The following is a 16,862-nucleotide window of genomic DNA, read 5'->3' on the forward strand; positions in this document are numbered from 1 at the left end:
TCCTTTTCTGCATTCCACATGGATGCTGGACTGACTCAGCACTTGCCCACACACTAATTTAGATCTTCCAAGTAATTGTCTCTTTCCTGCATCATCCATCTTTTCCCTTTCTAGCAAATCATTCTAAGCAGCATATAAACATTCTATAACACACTACAGCATCTCTCATTGTCAATGAAGTCTTCTTTTACTCCATACCTTTGTTCAACTACACTACCATTTCTCTTTGCCCTTTTACAGTACACCACCTCAAAAGGTGACTTTTTATTTCCTCTCTTGTTCAGACACTGATCCCTGCCAGCCCACTAAATGACTCCTGTCAACATCACCCATGAATTCCAGGTTGTTGAATACAATGGTCAATTCTCCTTTCTGAACTTGCTGTATCAGTGAGTGGTACTTGAATCACTCCATGACTCACTGCTCAGTAAGTCATTTTCTTCACATGGTTTCTGGGATCCTGCAATTGTCTGGTTTTCTTCCTACTTTGTTATCTCCATGATGTCTCCTCCTCCTCTCCATATTGGAGTATCTGAGGGCTCAGTCTAAGGACATTTTTTTCTAACTAGAAGTTATTCCTTAAATTATGCCATCCAAGTATATGGTTTTACGTATCATTCATGTTTTAATATTTCAATTTTATTTTTTTCAGATCCATTTTTACCCTAAACTGCAGGCACATGTAAGTATCTCTTAAAACTGCCATCTTCACTGGAATGTCTCAAAGGTACCATAAATGTAACATGTTCTAAATCTGTTCCTCCCTCCATTCTCTTCACCTCTACTACCACCCAGGTGCTCAGTCCAGAACCCCTTGCCATCCTACATCCTCTCTTGCTCTTGTGCCCCCTGCTGATTCACCTGCAAGTCTTGTTGCTTCATGTCTTCCCTCTTGTACCAATATCACACTACGCAAGCTACCATCATCTCTATCCTGTGCAAAAACAATAGCTTCCTACCTTGTCTCCCCATTTCCACTTTTGCTTTGCTACAGTCTGATCTCCACAGTCAGAGTGGTCCTCTTAAAATACAAATACAGTCATATCACTTTCCAAGTCAAAAGACCCCTGACAGCCTTGTTCTAGCTGCTATTGCTACATAACAAGTTATCCCCAAACCTAGTGGCTTAAAGCAATCATTTTAGTATGTTCAAATTCTCTATGTCAGAAACTTGGAGAAGACACAGAAGGGTAAACTTTCTGTTTCATGACGTTTTGAGCCTCAATTGGAAAACTCAAAGGCTGGAGTGATTCAGTGTCTGGTAGCTGGAATGATCAGAAGACTCATTCACTCACTTGAACACATGTCATGAAGACTAGGATTGCTGACCAAAGCACTTGCTCATGGTCTCTCCACATAGCGTGGCTTCCATAGGCCAGTGGCCTCCATGATGCTTGCATAAGCACTCCCACAAGCAAGGCAAAATGTATATTGGCCCTTATTACTCAGCCTGCGTCAACCTGCATAATCATACTGCGTCACTTTCTCCATCCTCTATTCACTGAAGTAGTCAAAGCCAGTCTAGAATCAAGCAATGGGAAATTTGACTTCACCTCTTAATGGGGACATGAGAGGTTCACCTTCTGGAAAAGCACAGGTGATATGGTTGTTCCCAGTTTTGGAAAATACAATCTACTATCAGCTTCCCACCACACTTGGAATAAAATAAATAGTCTTAACGGTGTTAATACAACAAAAGAATATAATTTTGTAAATATTCATGAATCCAACATAGGAGCATCTAAATATATAAAGCAAATATTAACAGACCTAAAGGAAAACATAGACAATAACACAATAATAGTCAAGGACTTCAATCTCCCACTTTCATCAAATGGATAGATCATCCAGACAGAAAATCAATATAGAATCATTAAACTTAAACTTCATGTTAGACCAGATAGACTTAACAGATATTTACAGAATATTCCATCCAGAAGCAATAGAATACACATTCTTTTCAAGCTCACATAGAACAATCTCAAGGATAGATCATATGCTGTATCATGAAACAATTCTCAACAAACTTAAGAAGACTGAAATCTTATCAAGTACCTTTCATGATTACAATAGTAGGAAGCTAGGAATAAATTGCAAGAATAAAACTAAAAAACTCACAAATAGGTGAAGAGTAAACAATATGTTACTGAAAAACCAATGGCATAAATCAAAAGAGAAATAAAAAATATCTAGAGACAAACAAAAATGGATACACAACACACCAAACTATGGGTTGCAGAAAATGCAGTTTCAAGAGGGAAGTTCACAGAAAAAAAAAAAAAAAAAAAAGCCTACACTAAGAAACAAGAAAGATTTCAAATAAACAATCTAATACCCAAATCTTGTTTTGGAATAGCATTATCCAATGAAAGGATCCAAGGCTCCTAGGAGAAGTGGCTGATTCCATAACTAACAAAGGAAATATGCAAGATGAGCCTAGACATCTTGTAGCAACAAAAGATAAAATGCTGAAACAACAATGGGGCTTCCCAGGTGGTGCTAGTGGTAAAAAAAACCCACCTGGCAATGCAGGAAATCTAAGAGACTTGGGTTCAATCCCCGGGTAATAAGATCCCCTGAAGGAGGGCGTGGTAACCCACTGCAGTATTCTTGACTGGAGAACCCCATGGACAGAGCAGCTTGGTGGGTTACAGTCCACAGGGTCACAAGAGTCAGTCACGACTAAAGAGACTTGGCATACCCGCATGCAAAACAAAAACAAACCTCACAGTTATTGGAGTATATCAAACTGCAAGTGTTCTCAATGGCCAAATCTGGAATAATTTGAATAGTACAAAATAAAATGGTGTTGGATTATAACCCAAAGTATGAACAAGTATCCACAAATCCTTACCAACATAATGTTTTTGAAGGAATAACCTTACTGTGAAAAACTGCTTCAGCCAATTGACCAAAGTCAACATCAACAGGAATAAATAATTTTGATAGTATGCACCCTTAATATGATGTGATGATCTTCCTCTGCAATCTTTCTCCCCAAAACCCATAAATCCAGCCTAATCATTAGAATATTATTAGATGAACCCCAATAGAAGGGCATTTTACAATATCACTGACCAATACTCCTCAAACTGCCAAGATCCTCAAAAACAAAGAAGCTTTGAGAAACTGTCACAGTCAAGAGGAGCCTGAAGAGATATGGCAACCAAAGACAATGTGGTATCTTGAGTGGGATCATGGAACAAAAACAACAAAAAGACATTAGGCAAAACTCAAAGAAATATGAATAAAGGATAGATTTTAGTTAATAATAAAGTTCTAATACTGGTTCAAGTGTAAGCAAGGATATAGAGAAATTATAAAGCTCACGAATTGCTAGAAATAAAGTGAAAAGGGTTCACCTACTTTGGAAAAAATCGAATTCTTCAAAAATTGAAACAGATGTTATATGATGCAACAATTCCATTACTAGGTAAATACTTAAAAGAACTGAAAAACATATTCCTGAAAGTACTTGTATAAGAATGTTCATGGCAGCATTATTCATAATTGCAAAAACGTACACATAATTCAAATGTCCATCAAAATATGCAGGGATGAATGAAATGTGGTATATCCTTACTATAAAATATTTAGGCATTAAAAAAAATGAAGTGTGGATACTTGCTACAACAAGGATGAATCTTGAAAATAGTAAGCTAAAAGAAAGGGGACAGATTCAAATGTCACATATTGTATGATTCAATTTATAAGAAATACCCAGAACAGGCAAATTCTTCAAGAAAATCAGAGATACCAAGGGAACATTTTATGCAAAAATGAGCACAATAAAAGACAGAAACAGTATGGATCTAACAGAAGAAGAAGATATTGAGAAAAGGTGGCAAGAATACACAGAAGAACTATGCAAAAAAGATATAAATGCCCCCAGATAACCACAATGGTGTAGCCAGACATCTTGGAGTGCAAAGTGGGCCTTAGGAAGCATTGCTATGAGCAAAGCTAGTGGAGGTGATGGAATTTCAGCTGAACTATTCTAAATCCCAAAAGAAGATGCTGTTAAAGTGTTGCACTTAATATGCCAGCAAATTTGGAAAACTCAGCAGTGGCCACAGGACTGGAAAAGGTCAGTTTTCATTCCAATCCCAAAGAAAGACAATGCCAAACAATGCTTAAACTACCACACGATTGCACTCATCTCACATGCTAGCAAAGAAATGCTCAAAATTCTCCAAGCTAGGCTTCAACAGTATGTGAACTAAGAACTTCCAGATGTTCGAGCTGGATTTAGAAAAGGCAGAGGAACCAGAGATCAAATTACCAACATCTATTGGATCATAGAAAAAGTACGAGAATTACAGAAAAACATACATTTCTGCTTCAATGACTATGTTAAAGGCTTTGACTGTGGAGAGCACAACAAACTGGAAAATTCTTACAAAGTTGGGAAAAGCAGACCACCTTACCTGCCTCCTGCAAAAACTGTATGCAGGTCAAGAAGAAACAGTTTAGAACTGGACATGGAACCATGGACTGGTTCCAAATTGGGAAAGGAGTATGACAAGACCATATACTGTCAGCCCGCTTATTTAAATTACATGCAGAGTATATCATGCGAAATGCTGGGCTAGATGAAGCACAAGCTGGAATCAAGATTGCAGGGAGAAATATCAATAACCTCAGATATGCAGATAACATCATGCCTATGGCAGAAAGTAAAGAGGAGCTAAAGAGCCTCTTTTTTTCTTCTTTTCTTCAAATTTATTTTAATTGGAGGATAATTACTTTACAATATTGTGATGGCTTTTGCTGTACAACAAGGTGAATTGGTCACAGGTATACATGTGCTCCCCCACCACCCTGAACCCCCTTCCTCTCCCTCCGCAACCCATCCCTTTGGGTTGTTCCAGAGCACTGGCTTTGGGTGCCCTACTTCATGCATCAAACTTGCACTGGTCATCTATTTTACATATGGTATGTACAGTTTCAATGCTATTCTCTCAAATCATCCCACTCCCACCTTCTCCTACTGAGTCCACAAGTCTATTATTTACATCTGTCTCCTTTGCTGCCCTGCATGTAGGATGTCTTTACCATCTTTCTAAATTCCATACACATGTGTTAATATTTATATTTGTCTTCCTCTTTCTGACTTATTTCACTCTGTATAATAGGCTCCAGGTTTATCCACCTCATTAGAATAGACTTAAATGTGTTCCTTTTTATAGCTGAATAATATTCCATTGTATATGTGTACCACAACTTTTCAAATCTGTCAATGGGCATTTAAGTTGCTTTCATATCCTAGCTATTGTAAACAGTGCTGCAGTGAACACTGGGGTACATGTGTCTCTTTCAAGTCTGGCTTCCTAGGGGTGTATGCCCAGCAGTGGGATTGCTGGGTTATATGGCAATTCTACTCTCAGTTTTTTAAGGAATCTCCACACTGTTTTCATAGTGACTGTTGTGGTTTGGTCTCCCACCAACAGTGTAAGAGGGTTCCCTTTCCTCCACACCCTCTCTAGTATTTATTGTTTGTAGACTTTTTGATGATGGTCATTCTGACCTGTGTGAGATGATACCTTATTGTAGCTTTGATTTGCATTTCTCTAATGAGTGGTGTTCGGAGAAGGCAATGGCACCCCACTCCAGTACTCTTGCCTGAAAAATCCCATGAATGGAGGAGCCTGGTAGGCTGTGGTCCATGGGGTCGCTAAGAGTCAGACATGACTGAGCAACTTCACTTTTTCACTTAAAGAGTGATGTTGAGCATATTTTCATATCTATTAGCCATCTGTATGCCTCCTTTTGAGAAATGTCTGTTTAGGTCTTTGGCCCACTTTTTAATTGGGTTGTTCATTTTTCTGGTATTCAGCTGCATAAGCTGTTTGTATATTTTGTAGATTAACTGTCAATTGTTTCCTTTGCTATTATATTCTCTCAATTTGAGATCTGTCACTTTGCCTTGTTTATAGTTTCCTTTGTTGTGCAAAAGCTTTAAAACTTAATTAGGTTCCATTAATTTATTTTTGTTTTTATTTCCATTACTCTATGAGTTTAGGCATAGAGGACCTTGCTGTGATTTATTTTGAAGAGTGTTCTGCCTATGTTTTCCTCTAGGAATTTTATAGTTTCTGGTCTTCCATTTAGGTCTTTAATCAATTTTGAGTTTATTTTTGTGTATGGTGTTAGAAAATGTTCTAGTTTCATTCCTTTATGTGTAATTGACCAGTTTTCCCAGCACCACTTGAAGAGACTATCTTTTCTCCATTGTATATTTTTGCTTCCTTTGTCAAAGATAAGGTGTCCATAGGTGCATGGATTTACCTCTGGACTTTCTGTTTTGTTCCACTGCTCTATATTTCTGTCTTTGTGCCACTACCACACTGTCTTGATGACTGTGGCTTTGCAGTATAGTCTGAAGTCAGACAGGCTGATTCCTCCAGTTCCATTCTTCTTTCTCAAGATTGCTTTGGCTCTTCAGGGTCTTTTCTGTTTCCATACAAATTGTGAAATTATTTATTGTACTTCTGTGAAAAATAACATTGGTAGTTTGGTAGGGATTGCATTGAATCTATAGATTGCTTTGCATAGTATACTCATTTTCACTATATTGATTCTTCCAACCCAAGAACATGGCATGTTTCTCCATCTATTTGTGTCATCTTTGATTTCTTTCATCAGTGTTTTATACTTTTCTGTATACAAGTCTTTTGTTTCCTTAGGTAAATTTATTCCTAAGTATTTTATTTTTTACATTGTAGTGGAGAATGGGATTGTTTCCTTAATTTCTCTTTCTGATTTCTCATTGTTAGTGTATAGGAATGCAAGGGATCTCTGCATATCACTTTTATATCTTGCAACTTTACCATATCCATTGATTAGCTCCAGTAATTTTCTGGTGGCATATTTAGGGTTTGCTATGTAGAGGATCATGTTATCTGCAAAGAGTGAGAGCTTTTTTTTTTCCTCTTCCAATCTAGATTCCTTTCATTTCTTTTTCTTCTCTGATTGGTGTGGCCAAGACTCCCAAAACCATGCTGAACAGTGGTGTCAATCTCACCACTTCTATTCAGTATGGCACTGTAAGTCCTAGTAACAGCAATCAGATGAGTAAAATATAAGATATTCAAATTTCAAAGAATGAAGCAATGCTGTCACTGTTTGCAGATGACATGATCATGATACATACAAAATGCTAAGTCAAAGTGGTAGTTACTCAGTCATGCCTGACACTTTGTGACCCCATGAACTGCAGGTAACCAGGTTTCTCTTCCATGGGATTTTCCAGGCAAGGAGACTAGAGTGCCATTTCCTTCTCCATAAAGAGGCTCTTGATGAAGGCAAATGAAGAGAGTGAAAAAGCTGGCTTAAAAATCAACATTCAAAAAACGAAGATCATGGCATCCAATCACATCACTTCATGGCAAGTAGATGGGGAAACAATGGAAACAGTGACAGACTTTATTATGGGGGGCTCTAAAATCACTGCAGATGGTGACTGCAGCCACGAAATTAAAGATGCTTGTTAACTGATGCTTTTGAACTATGGTGTTGGAGAAGACTCTTGAGAGTTCCTTGGACTGCAAGGAGATCCAACCAGTCCATCCTAAAGGAGATCAGTCCTGGGTGTTCATTGGAAGGACTGACACTGAAGCTGAAACTCCAATACTTTGGCCACCTCATGCAAAGAGTTGACTCATTGGAAAAGAGCCTGATGCTGGGAGGGATTGGGGGCAGGAGGAGAAGGGGACGACAGAGGATGAGATGGCTGGATGGCATCACCGACTCGATGGGCATGAGTTTGAGTAACCTCCGTGAGTTTGTGATGGACAGGGAGGCCTGATGTGCTGCGATTCATGAGGTCACAAAGAATGGGACACGACTGAGCGACTGAACTGTTCCTTGGAAGAAAAACTATGAAAAACCTAGACAGCATGTTAAAAAGCCAGAGACATTATTTTGCCTACAAAGGTCCATCTAGTCAAAGCTATGGTTTTTCTAGTAGTCACGTATGGGTGTGAGAGTTGGACCATAAAGAAGGCTGAACACCAAAAAACTGCTGCTTTAGAGCTGTGATGTTGGAGAAGACTTTTGAGAGTCCCTTGGACTGCAAGGAGATCAAACAGGTCATCACAAAGGAGATCAATCCTGAATATTCATTAGAAGGACTGATGCTGAAGCTGAAATCCCAATACTTTGGCCACCTGGGAAGAACTGACTCATTGGAAAAGACCGTGATGCTGGGAAAGATTGAAGTCAGGAGGAGAAGGGGACTGCAGAAGATGAGGACTTTGGATGGCATCACCAATTCAATGACATGAGTTTGAGCAAACCCCGAGAGATGGTGAAGGACAAACAGTCTGGAGTGCTGCAGTCCATGGGGTTGCAAATAGCTGGACACAACTGAGAGACTGGACACAACAATAAAGAAAGGAAGTATATGATTTTTTTTACTTTAAAATGAAAACCTACAAAGTAGGTTGCCAGGGGCAGCAAGAAAGTGGAAATGGGGATGACAGCTAAAGTATACAGAGTTTCTTTCTGTGATGATGAAAACGTTCTGGAATTAGGTGGTGGTGATGGTTGTAAAACTGTGTGTGTATACCTAAAACCACTGAATTGTACACTTTATATAGGGCAATTTGGGGTATTTAAATTTCATTTGTAAGATACCTAAAGTGTATTTTACACTTATCAGTTCAGTTCAGTTGAGTTGTTCAGTCGTGTCCAACTCTTTGCCACCCAAAGGACTAAAGCACGCCAGGCTTTCCTGTTCATCACCAACTCCCAGAGCTTGCTCAAACTCATGTCCATCGAGTCAGTGATGCCATACAACCATCTCATCCTCTGTCATCCCCTTCTCCGCCTTCCTTCAATCTCCCAGCATCAGATTTTTTCCCAGTGAGTCAGCTCTTCTCATCAGATGGCCAAAGTATTGGAGCTTCAGCTTCAGCATCAGTCCTTCTAATGAGTATTCAGGACTGATTTCCTTTAGAATTGACTGGTTTGATCTCCTTACAGTCCAAGGGACTCGCAAGAGTCTTCTCCAACATCACAGTTCAAAAGCATCAATTCTTTGGCACTCAGCTTTCTTTATGGTCCAAATCTCACATCCGTACATGACTATTGGAAAAACCATAGCTTTGACTATACAGATCTTTGTTGGCAAAGTAATGTCTCTGCTTTTTTAAATATGCTGTCTAGGTTAGTGAGAGCTTTTCTTCCAAGGAGAAAGTGTCTTTTAGTTTCATGGTTGCAGTCACCATTTGCAGTGATTTTGGAGCCCAAGAAATTAAAGTCTGTCACTGTTTGCATTGTTTTCCCACCTATTTGCCATGAAGTGATATGACCGGATGCCACGATCTTTGTTTTCTGAATGTTGAGTTTTAAGTCAACTTTTTCACTCTCCTCTTTCACTTTCATCACGAGGCTCTTCAGTTCCTCTTTGCTTTCTGCCATAAGGGTGGTGCCATCTGCATATCTGAGGTTATTGATATTTCTCCCAACAGTCTTGATTCTAGCTTGTGCTTCATCCAGCCCAGTGTTTCTCATGATGTATTCTGCATATAAGTTAAATAAGCAGGGTGACAATATACAGCCTTTATGTACTCCTTTCATGGTTTGGAATCAGTCCATTTTTCCATGTCTGGTTCTGTTTCTTCTTGACTGGCATACAGATATATTTCTCAGGAGGCAGATAAGATGGCATCGTACTTCTATTTCTTTAAGAATTTTCCACAGTTTGTTGTGATCCACACAGTCAAAGGCTTTGGCATAGTTAATAAAGCAGAAGTAGATGTTTTTCTGGAACTCACTTGCTTTTCCTACGATCCAACAGATGTTGGCAATTTGATATCTGGTTACTTTGCCTTTTCTAAATCCAGCTTGAACATCTGGAAATTCTCAGTTCACATACTGTTGGAACTTCGCTTAGAGAATTTTGAGCATCTCTTTGCTAGCATGAGGTAAGTGTGATTGTGTGGTAGTTTGAACATTCTTTGGCATTGCCTTTCTTTGGGATTGAATGAAAACTGACCTTTTACAGTCCTGTGGCCACTGCTGAGTTTTTGAAATTTGCTGGCATATTGAGTCCAACTCTTTACAGCATCATCTTTTAGGATTTGAAACCGCTCAACTGGAATTCCATCACCTCCACTAGCTTTGTTCATAGTGATATTTCCTAAGGCCCACTTGACTTCCCATTCCAGGATTTCTTGCTCTAGGTGAGTGATCATACCTTCATGGTTATCTGGGTCCTGAAGATCTTTTTTGTATAGTTCTTCTGGGTATTCTTGCCACCTCTTCTTAATCTTCTGTTTCTGTTAGGTCCATACTGTTTCTGTCCTTTATTGTGCCCATCTTTGCATGAAATGTTTCTTTGGTATCTCTAATTTCTTAAAGAAATCTCTAGTCTTTCCCATTCTATTGTTTTCCTCTATTTCTTCGCATTGATCACTGAAGAAGGCATTCTTATCTCTCCTTGCTATTCTTTGGAACTCTGCATTCAGATGGGTATATGTTTCCTTTTCTCCTTTGCCTTTCACTTCTTTTCTTTTCTCAGCTATTTGTGAGGCCTCCACAGACAATTATTTTGCCTTTTTGCATTTCTTTTTCTTAGCGATGGTCTTGATCGCCACCTTCTGTACCACGTCATGAACCTCTGTCCACAGTTCGTCAGGCACTATCAGATCTAGTCCCTTGAATCTATTTGTCACTTCCACTGTATAATCATGAGAGATTTGATTTAGGTCATCCCTGAATCGTCTAGTGGTTTTCCCTATTTTCTTCAATTTAAGTCTGAATTTGACAATAGGAGTTCATGATCTGAGCCACAGTCAGCTCCCAGTCTTGTTTTTGCTGATTGTATACAGTTTGTCAATCTTTGGCTGCCAGGAATATAACCAGTCTGACTTTGGTGTTGACCATCTGGTGATATCCATGTGTAGAGTCATCTCTTGTGTTGTTGGAAGAGGGTGTTGCTATGACCAGTGCTTTCGTTTGGCAAAACTCTTGTTAGTCTTTGCCCTGCTTCATTCTGTACTCCAAGGCCAAACTTGCCTGTTACTCCAGGTATCTCATGACTTCCTACTTTTGCATTCCAGTCCCCCACAATGACAAGTTCATCTTTTTTTTTTTTTTTTTTTTTTGGTGTTAGTTCTAGAACGTCTTGTAGGTCATCATAGAGCCCTTCAACTTCAGCTTCTTCAACATTAGTGATTGTGGCATAGACTTGGATTACTGTGATATTGAATGGTTTGCCTTTGAAATGAACAGAGATCATCCTGTCATTTTTGAGATTGCACCCAAGTACTGCATTTAGGACTCTTTTGTTGACTATGAGGGCTGCTGTATTTCTTTTAAGTGATTCTTGCCACCCAAGACACATGTGTAGGGCCACCCAAAATGATAGAAAATTCTGAGAAAATGTGGTGCACTGGAGAAGGGAATGGCAAACCAGTTCTGTCTTCTTGCCTTGAGAACCCCATGAACAGTGTGAAAAGGTAAAAAGATATGACAGTGAAAGATGAACTCCCCAAGTCAGTAGGTGCCCAATATGCTACTGGAGAAGAGTGGAATGAAATAGGACATCTCAATTCAGTGTTCGGTATCCACATGTAGCCATCAAATGCTGTATAGACAGTAAAAAAGTAGACTTCTGTTATTCTGATTAGAGTGTTTTAAGGACCAGTAGCATCAGCATTATTGGGAGCCAGTTAAAATGTGGAATCTCAGACAAACTAGTGGTTACAAGATGGGACAGAGGTAGGATGAAATGACAGACAGGTGAAGGGGTTCAAGAGATACAAACTACCAGGTATAAAATAACTAAGTTACAAGGATGTAATGTATAGCACAAGGAAAATAGTCAATATTTTATAATTACTGTGTATGCAGTATGCAGTATAGTCTATAAAAATATGAAATTACTACATTGTACACTTGAAATTAATATAATATTGTAACTCAACTATTCTTCAATTAAAAAAGAAGAGATAAGCAGTGAACATTAGCAATATATAAGCTGTAATTTTATCCAAATAATTTATCAAAATAACTCCAATAAATTGGAACTTATAGGACTAAAGATATTCAAGATATCTAAAATCTGTAGTTTGAATCCAAACCAGATTTCCCCTACTGTATAGATAGGACCTCATCAATCTTGTTCCCCAGTATTTATGTGAGTCTGTGTCCTAAAACTGTACATATGTTAGATATTTGATCTTTGGTATTATGATATTATAAATAAGTTCCTTTCCTTCTGCTATTGTTCAGCTCAGTCATCTTCATATATGCTTAATCCTTGCTAGTCACTTATGCTATTTCATTTTCTTCTGTCTTTTTTTTTTTTTTAATTTGCCTTGGTATATCAGTGTTTTTGTTACTGGTTTCTAATAATGCATTTATGATTAAGGATGTTAACCATTTATCATGTGATGCAAATGAAATACCATATTTTATTGCCACCAATTTAATTTTTGTTGTGTGTTAAAATATAGTTGTATTGCATTTTTAATTAATTAATTGTTAATTAACTAAAAAGAAAGAGAAATTTGAAAAGCAAAAGAGAAAAAAGAGAAATGTGGAACCTCAGACTGCAGCCCAGAAGTGCCACCTCAGCCTCAGAATCTGCATTCTAACAAGATCCTGCGGTAATTTTACACTCCCCCAAGTTCCAGAAGGCTGATTGTGTTAATACTGCCAGCAGCTGGCCCTGCTGAGTAATTGTAGGACTGCCAGCAAAGAAGAAATAATTCTTTAGTGGGATCTAAATTACCTAACATTACCGAATCAGCACTTCAATTCTCTTCCACTCACCTCTTACTCTGTGTTACGGAACCTAATTTTGTTATTTGCTCCTAATTGCTCCTGAGACTTTTGCCCACTCCTGGCTGAGAGTGTAAGTTTGAGATAATTCCAAGCTCAGGGTCACTGACTAAATTTAATGACAATCTCTTTGTGTCTGTAAGTCTACTAAGGATGAGAGTTTTGAAAACCATACAGCTTTGCTTACCCAGAGTTTTGTGGTAAGTCCAAAAGGCTTTGGAAGCATAGGTACTTTTATGCATAGTATAGCCACAGCAGTGAACAGACTGGGGCAACTGTAGGTCAGATATTTTCCATGTTAATGGAAGACATGTGCGCTAATTTCACAAATAATTCCCAACATTCCACATCTCCCTTTCTCTTAATACAAGGACAGAAGGGAAAATACACAACCACACACACACACACAGAGGTACAGAGAGAATACAATGCATTTGTTTTTATTTATATTTTAGCTGTGCTTAAAACAAACTGCAGCATATTCTTTCAAGGGCATTCATTATTCATTAGATATGATTCCAAAGAAGTTGAGAGCACATTTTCATATTTACTGGGAAGTGTTTCTATCTCTAAAGGACTCTGGGTTCTAGTCCTTTTCCTGTTATTATGAATGTAGGATGTAGTCATGTATGGATGTAGGATGTAGTCATGTATGGATGTGAAAGTAAAACCATAAAGAAAGCTGAGTGCCGAAGAATTGATGCTTTTGAGCTGTGGTGTTGGAGAAGACTCTCAAGAGTTCCTTGGACTGCAAGGAGGTCAAACCAGTCAATTCAAAAGGAAATCAGTCCTGAATATTCATTAGAAGGCCTGATGCTGAAGCTGAAACTCCAATACTTTGGCCACCTGATGAGAACAACTGACTCATTGGAAAAGACCCTGATGCTGGGAAAGAGTGAAGGCAGGAGGAGAAGGGGACGACAGAGGGTGAGATGGTTGGATGGCATCACTGACTCCACAGACATGAGTTTGAGCAAGCTCCTGGAGTTGGTGATGGGCAGGGAAGCCTGGCGTGCTGCAGTCAAAGGGGTCGCAAAGAGTCAGACACGACTGAGTGACTGAACTGACTGACTGAACTGATGGATGTATGAAATTTCAAAAAACAACATGACTGATATTTACAGCACTGAGTTTTCTTTTTTTTCCCTCTGTGTAACCTGAACTTCTTTACTGTATGTCACCATAACTTTTGTGTCTCTCTTAACCTGAAAAATACAGAATATAGAGGCTTTGTTAAATATTATCATTTTCATTGAAAAACTTGACATCTAACTTGCCCTTCCCCCTAAGGTGTTGGCATTTGTAAAATAAAAATGCCATGAGTGGTATAAATATATTCATTCTTCACCACCACGTGACTGGAGGACTTCCTTTACACAATGAACTTTGCTGAATGGAATGGCGAATACAAAAAGAATGAATCCTGCGCTCTGCCTTCCGAAAGTATGCAACATATTGAAAACACAGCATAATGAAATAGAACCCAAAATTATGGGAGAAAATTAGAGGTATGCAAAAAACAGTTTTAAAGTTCTGTATTATAACAGTGAAGGTGAGTGAGGTCATTTCAGCGTGGGGTCAGGAATGGATGGCCGAGAGCAGCTGCTGGGAGGAAGTGGCTTTGAGCTAAAACTGGAGGACAAGAAGAATTTGTAAATATGGCAAGGTTGGGATACAGCATTCTATGAAAAGGGAAGATTTTCAAGAACCATTTTGTTTTTGTTGTTGTTCAATCACTAAGTCATGTCCAACGTTTTTCAACCCATGGACTGCAGCACTCCATGGAAGAAGGGATATTAAAAAAACCAGTCAATTTCTGGGGCCTCTCCAGTGGCCCAGTGGTTGAGACTTCATGTTCCCACTGCACGGGGCATGGGTTTGACCCCTGGTCTCATGTTGGGAAACTAAGATCCCAGCAAGCCATGTGGGATAGCCAAAAAGTGAAAGAAAAAAAATCCACAAAAACAAATCACTTTCTGCTTTAGGAACAATTTTATTAGTGCTATCCTATTGATGTGACAGATCAATCCCATGTCCTGAGGACAAAGAAGAGGAAAATCAAGTTGAACTGTAAGGAATAATTCTCTGCCACCAAAACAGATGGGAAAGAAGACAGAATTAGCAGGGGTTTTTGAAGTGAAATAATTTCCTGGCACTGAATAGCCTGCTGACCAGTTAATTATAAATGAATGACTTTGACAAGTTTTTACTTTTGTTCTGTGGTAGAGTCCTGTACACAATCAGTATAATTAATTAGTGCAATCAACATACTTAATAAATGAATATAATCAATATTAAGTAGCCATGGCTCTAATATATACTTAAATCTATGTTTTAATAAATTTCAAAACTGTTCTTTGCTCCTTAGTTAAGTTACAAAAAAAGAAGGAAGTTGTTGATCAAAAATCTGAAGGCGTATCTTTTTAACGAATAAACTATGGTCTTACTAAAGCACAAATAGTAATTTAGGGAAGTACTCATAACCTTTAGACAAACATCAGAAGCCTATTAAGGGTAGTGACTCATTCAACTGAAGAGTCTTCTAGAAACCCAAGGGTCTTCACACATCTTCTAAGAGAAATGAAATTTTGGGTAAGGCAGAGCTCAGGAACTGCGATAAACAAGCCTTCTATATTTTAATATGTGTGGTTGTGATTTGCACACATAATACAGAGTTCATTCACTTTTTTCCCTCACAAAAATAATGTAATGCTAAAATGAATTGATTTTTCTCAAATGTCCAAATGTATTTATCTTTTTCCTCTCATAATGCCAAACATTACTTTTGGCAGATGATGTTGAAAACAGAAAGTGTTTAGTTAACCACTTGGACAGCTGTGAATTCTTTCTTTTTCTTTCCAATTAATGAATAAGCACTTCCTTGCAGCAAAGAATGGAAGTGAAGTTAGCATTTAATTGACAATGGAACAATCTTGAATAAAAACAAGTATCTGAGAGGGAAAAAAATGCCCTCAAGAAATATATTATGTTTATGCATCGCACGTAGACAGCGCCATCTCTGCACCTGTTTTCAGATGGGAAGAATTCCAGGTCACACAGAAGGAATACACTTCTCTTTTTAAGCTGATTGCTTCTAAATGTAGCTCAACATAATGGGTTCTCACAGTTTTGTGTTCTGCTTTCAGCAAAACACAAAAATCCGGACCGGTTTTGATTTGCAAGGACAGTCACAGCCATTTCAGAATACGTCTACATCTTTCTTCTTAAAACTTGGATTATTAACGGTGACAGTGAATCCTCTCTTTCCCTTCTGTGATTAACATTTCTTACTGAAGCCATTGATTGTTTTCTGAGTATTGGGGTTGGCAGATGGAGGGATCCTCTCTGCTCAAGTAAATGGCAAGGTTGGCAGGATTTTTAAGGTCACTGACACTGTGTGTCTGTGGGATCTATGGGATATATATGGAAGGCTCTTTGAATTTGCAAAATGCTGCCTCCACAAAAAGAAGTGATGTCAAAAAGGAAGTACTTTATTTGCCTTAAATTTTGATTAGTTTGAAAGACCTGCCGTTGGCAGTTTGAAAGATGTCACCAAAAACTGGGAAGTTCCAGGCTCTACTTTGACACATGCCTGAGGCCCAGGACTTTTAATATTTATGGGACATGACCTCTAACTGTCAATGATCACTTATTTTCCACAAGCTGTCTGTGGGCAAATACTGATTGCCTGAGGAGCCAAGAACATGCTAAACTCCAGATTCAATACTGTACTTGCAGTAGATGGGGATTTCATCTTCATGGAGACAGTCATCACTGTTCTTCACCAATAGGCTACTTGGAATTTGTCACAGAGTGTAGAGGCTACCAAGACTTTATAACCCTCCAACAATCAGATCAGATCAGAGCTTGTACCACCCAAAAGAACAATCAGTTCAGTTCAGTCGCTCAGTCGTGTCCGACTCGTTCCGACCCCATGGCCTGCAGCAGGTCAGGCTTCCCTGTCCATCACCAACTCCTGAAGCTTGCTCAAACTCATGTCCATTGAGTCAGTGATACCATCTAGCCACCTCATCCTCCGTCATCCTCTTCTCCTCCTGCCTTCAATCTTT

Source organism: Muntiacus reevesi, chromosome 2, assembly GCF_963930625.1.
Source record: "Muntiacus reevesi chromosome 2, mMunRee1.1, whole genome shotgun sequence".
NCBI lineage: Eukaryota > Metazoa > Chordata > Mammalia > Artiodactyla > Cervidae > Muntiacus > Muntiacus reevesi.